The sequence below is a fragment of the Centroberyx affinis genome, unplaced genomic scaffold (genome assembly GCF_046629955.1).
Source record: "Centroberyx affinis isolate AG114_WGS23_722 - 3 ecotype Tasmania unplaced genomic scaffold, CSIRO-AGI_Caff_v1 ptg003092l_1, whole genome shotgun sequence".
Lineage (NCBI taxonomy): Eukaryota > Metazoa > Chordata > Actinopteri > Beryciformes > Berycidae > Centroberyx > Centroberyx affinis.
The window spans coordinates 35,873-41,872 of NW_027281169.1; positions in this window are offsets into that span (position 1 = coordinate 35,873).

Below are 6,000 nucleotides of genomic sequence, written 5' to 3' on the forward strand. Positions count from 1 at the left end.
TGAACTACTGCAGGTTCATTATAAACTCACGCTTGGGAATCCCAGACACACTGAGAAGATAGATAAGAATATTGTAATAGTTTGTAATAATTTGGGTTGTCAAGATTTATTTTCCTAACGAAAGCGGCTCTCAACGATAATTCAACTGATCTGAGGTCAGCTACATGATACACATTTAGGATACAGTTCAACTCACATAATGGTCCCACGTGTACTCTTATATAACTTGGCAACATTACCTTTTTGTAACGGTAATTTTTCAGACAACGCTGACGGTTTCCATTGATCACGTGACTTCATTTCCCATTAAAGTTCTCAGTCAGGCTATTAAGTCACTCATATATGACAAATAAAGGGATCTTGTGTTAGCTATTAGAGGGATATCGTTTTAAAGGCCCATACCAATATACAGATACTACTTTATCTCTTCACATCAAGTATCATAAATAAGATGGAGCTTCCTTGATGAGCTTGGTTAATGTGGACAATGTGAGTTTCTGCAGGTTTAATAATATTTACCACAAAGCCTTCAACAAAACGTCACTTCTCAGATCCATTGCTTTTATTTGGCTTCAAAATAAAAATCATTATGTCTGAAGCCACTGGTTTCTAACAGTGTGAACAGCAGACAGGAGGTGAAAACTAACAGGGAAAACATGGAGATAATGCACTGTAAAGATAAAATGATGATGTCACCATGCTTCCTTCAAGCTCTCAGACCTGAGCAGAGTTCATCACATCAGTAATAATCAGTAACAGCTGACTTGAAGCATCACAAGCACTAATCTGCACTAATCTCACATTATCACATCAGAAACATGCTTTATGTTGCATGATACATTCTGTGATATGAGGTTATTATTAGCTATACAGACAGTCAGATAGTATCCGACCCCTATGTTACTGACTGTAATGAGTACAGTGCAAACATAATGTGCTTATATTGCATTTAGGATTCATTATGATGCCTTCAGAGTTAACTCCAAGAAAAGTGTAACCTAATAGTCACAAACACTCCAACTAGGCTTTGATAAACATGATGTAAGTTGTATGTTCAGACATGGAAGCTACTGGGTTTTACTTTCACTTTTCAATACCTCAAGGCTGTTAGCATTAGTCAGAGTTTCATTTATTCTAACAAATTATAGATACAAGAGGAGACTCAAACCTTTACCAAAGTAACATGGGGTAATCACACATTGCATGAATGTTCAAAATCCCAAAACATGATTGATGTTTCAGTGAAAGCAGCAATCTAAACAAACCAGACACAGATGATGCTCATTAGGCTACTCTGTTTAGCTCAGCAGGTAAAGTCTCTCCTGCAGATATCCTCTGGTCTGAAGTCAGATATAATGTAAAGTCAGACCAACAGACAGACAGGAGAGGTTTGAGACGTAGACAGAGATGTTATGAGCCTGGTAAGATAGTTCTCTTGTTTAGTCCTTCTTATGGGCAAATTGGAGTTTTAGTTCTACAAACATTTCTCGGAGGCAGAGCCGCTCTGGAGGCAGAAATGATCTCATTGGTTGAGTTAAACCTCAGTGGGCGGAGCCAAAAAGCCACAGCTTTTCCAGCTAAGTACACTGTATCGCTAAACTGAAACCCAATGAAAAAGATAAGGGGTAACGGGGAAGCTAATATTATGAAGCCTAGCGCTCTGCTGCTAACTGAAAAAATACAATCTATCCATACTAAGTTATCTAGGTTAGCTAGTTAGCCTAGCTGACCTTCAAGTTCAAACTAGCCATACTAGCCTATAGCTATCTAGGTAAGCTAGTTAGCTAGCTGCTGAGCTTACAACATCATGAATGCTATGGTCATGAATGCATGAAAAAAGTCATTGCCATTTATATATATATATTTTTTTTGTTATATTTTGACCACATTTGAGTTCCTTTGCTGTTCAAATTAGCTTAGCAAGTTAGCTAATTTGCACTTATTCGCTTTTAGTTCTCATTTTAAGAATTCAACTCTTTGAATCTTTTAAATAGTTTTCAGTAACTTTGATACTTAAAGTCAATTCCAAAAATTGGAATAAATTGAAAATACACTGGGCTTTTTTTATAGAGGATAATTATAATATATGCAGGTACTCTAGACTATGGTGTTGTGGAGGAGGGCTGAAGGCAAGACTAAAGCATTAAAAAGCCTTTATTCTAATGGCTTACCAACAGGTAAATAGAAGAGTCACATTAAAAGAGCAAAAATTTGATTTTCAATATCCAGTGGTGGTGAGAAGGAGGAAGAGGGCTCAGAGGGAGGGGATGACCCAAGTGCTTCTGTATGACTACAACTCATTGTTGCAGCCATGACAGTTAAGTACAATAAATGTTCTCTTTACTGGTTTAGAAGAGACACAAAACGCTAATGGGAAATAAATAAGGTATGATCATTGATAAGGGGTAAGGTTAAAAAGTAAATTGTAAGAGAATTACATAAAAAAACTGTGGGTGAGTATGCACATGCTCAGTCTGCCTGTGTGTTGTGGCCGCTGGTCAACTCAACTGTGATATTTTCCTCATTTTTCAGCTGCAGCATGACTGATAGTGGTGTTCCTGTTGTCCATTCATCTCCTGTTTCCTGTACTACTGTTTTGCATCAGTCATAGATGGTCATGAGTCCTGATAAGGCGTGAATTTAATGGCTCGTTATACAGGGAAGGGTTCAGTTCAAATGCTGCAAACTGGACTGATTTGAAGGTTTTTTTTGTAATTGTTGACTGAAACTGACTGGAAAAAAGGATGGATTACTGAAAATCTAATAACTTTACATATAACCACCCAAAAGAATCACATTTTAAGACTGTCAACATTAAACAACTTGGATCTCATATGTATATTAATAGAAGAACATTTGAATTCCTACAATAAGGCCCCTTTAAAGCTCTAGGAGGGGCTGACCTCCGCTGAGTAAGGTTACTATAATGTGCTGATTGGGGGGCGTGGCTGCCACTCAGAGGGCCTGTCACAGAAACACTGATTTAGGTTTCCCCGGGGAGGCGGGACCCACGGCTCCTACAGAGGAATTAGCCGGACATCAGAATTAGTGAGACGTTTTCACAAAGCAGAGAGAACATCAGTCAGCCGTCTGCAGCCTCCACACTTCACACCCACAGTCTCCAGGGAGAGAGGAGAAGTCTGTTTTTCAGGACATCATAAAAAAGCCACAAATTTAGTAGTTTTTACTGATGGACGTTGATAGAAAATGTTACAAATCTGTTGAACCGACCATATCAATATTAAACATGGATATTGCAAAATCAGTCACACAGCTGTCAGAATATTCTGAAAGCTTGTGATTGGTTTCTTCACTTTCTGCTCACTGACTTTGCCCACAATCCAAACTGCACAGCATTATAGTAAGGGCAACCTTGTCAATATGGCCACTATCAATACTGTATCAGAAAAAATGTAACCAATATTAATATGTAAAATTGATACAAGTTGCATTTTTTGAAAATATATGTAATTTCCCACCTAGAGTAATTGGTAACTGCGGTCCCCAAATTAAAGGAGGGGTATTTTTCCCTTTTCCTACAATTTTATATCATTACCTTGAGTCTACGACAGACACATTTGAACATTTTTCAAGGGAAAATAATCTATAAATATTTTTATCAATTTAATTTCTCAAGTGCCCCTCGCCCACCTAAAGAGCTACAGGCCATTTCAGGGGTGTTTCTAGCAGACAGAAAGAACCACTGCTCTGATTGGCTAGCAGCACTAGAGGCTCCGCCCCCTCCGTCTGGCCCAAATATAAGATGATTGGTCAACTCCGGTAAAGGTAACTTTCTACATCACAACCTGAACATTTTTCACTTTTATTTATTTATTTTTTTTACTGTGAACAGCGGTGTAAAACAAATGATAAATATTAAACGATCAGTTTCTAAAGATCTCCCCCTTCAGATTCAAATTAGATCAGATCCAAAACTCTTGTGTCAGCCCCCTAAGCCTCGAGAGCCGCTTGAAGAAGAGAGGAGTTTAGTTCCCTTCCTGCTGTAACCTGAGATAAAAAGCTGTTGTGCCTCCACAGAGCAGCAGGACAGATATGAGACGGGCAGAACAAATGATGGGTAACGTCCTCAGATTGGTCATGGATGCACAATGTCAGCCGCGGCCCTATAAGTTGGTTTAGCCTGTCTAGTACGGCCTGTTTATTGGTGCTTGGCTCTCGGGGCAGAGACATTTATGACCGCAGCTCTGTCTGTCCTTCAGACAACACAGCCAGAGCGCTGTGCTGTGAAGCCTCGCTATTGGTCAGCCGTGAGAGATTAACCCCGCCCCCTTCCTCCACAGCCGGGACACACAGGGATGCTTGGTTTATTAGCATTTTAAGACGATTAAAAGGATAATTTCGTAATTGGAAATTATGTTACAATATTGTGTGAAGTGTGAAAGTCACCATACTTCTGTGACTGACTCCTACATGCTGTAATTCATATATTTTCATACTTTTCATTCATATATTTCTACTGAAAGCTGCAATAGGCAACTTTGTTATGTGGCTTCAAAGGGCAGCAAGAGATAGTGATTTAAATCACAGTTTGAACGCTCATGTTTTTTCAACCCAGCCGGTCTCTGATGCTTTATACCAAAGGAAACCAAAGAGACGAGAGAGGAAAAAAGAGATAACACTTAACTTTTGATTCGTCACCTCCTGTGGGTGGAGAAGTGTCCACACCAGACACCAGAATTTAATTTGGACCAATAGGATGAATCAATGGCATCTCAGTTCGTGGGGATGGGACACTCTTCTCTGTTACAGCCCCACTTTGTTATTTAGGCTGAGAAGACGAATGTATCTTTACATAAAAATCTTGTCTAGTGCAGCGTAAATATTTTCTAATGTTGCCTTATTCTCATCTATATTCTATTTTCTTTGCTGTACCATATTACTACTTGCTGCTGCAATGACCAAAATTACATGCAGAGATCATCAAATTTTAATCTTATCTTCATTACATTAGGACAGTCTTCTGAATATATTTTCATTGTTACTTCTACAGTATTACATCCCTATAGGACCATTTCAATTCACTAGCAATTCTCTAATCATTTGATTAATTGGCCAGAAGCATTTACTGTATGTTTCTCTGTAATTATCCCCGCACAAACATTCAAGAATTACATTGGCTCAGTGGGATTATTTTACAAAATAATTACAGTTGGAAAGACACTATCATGGCCCACTATCATGCACATCAAAAACTAGCAGAAAACACATCTAAAAAGGTGCAGATTATTAGCAATGATATAGAGATCACACCGAGAAGAAAGCACTATAGCTGAAAAGTTGGTGGGTAAAATGTCAGAAGAAAATGCAAGCAGTGAGCAACTATTTTCTTTCTTTCACCATCATGCCCCACCATCTATGTGAAACCCGTGTGTGAGAGTGTGTATGTGTGTGTGTGTGTGTGTTTTACTGAGGCGTCTTACTGCACTTGTGGGTGAGATGGATGGATGTCACACCTCTCTGAAGCCTCGCAGGGCTTGATGAAGACTCACTGTCCTGAAGAAGACCATTCAGGAGAGTGGAAGGGGCAATAATGACACCGAGTCACATTCAAACCGTATGTGAAGAGAGACAGGAGCGTTAATGTGGCACAGAGAGAGACCTGGGAAGTATTACTACAAGCGCTTCCATTCAGTAAATTAAATAAGTTATTGGGTTAATAGCCAGGTTGTTGCCAGGCATCTAGAACTATAAAGAAAAAGCTTATGGTTATGTAATAATTTGAGTAGCTTGGATTTGTCATCAGGTCATTCTCCACAGTTTTTCTGGCTAAGTAACATTAGACCGATGTCCAGAGAGAAAGAGGTAAGAGAGGAGGAAGCTAATATTATGAAGCCTAGCACTCTGCTACTAACAGAAAAAAATGCAATCTAGCCATACTAAGTTATCTAGGTTAGCTAGTTAGTAGGGCTGTGCAAAAAAATCGATACAGCTGAGTATTGCAATATTTTTTTCCATGATACTGTATTGATTTTCCAGCCT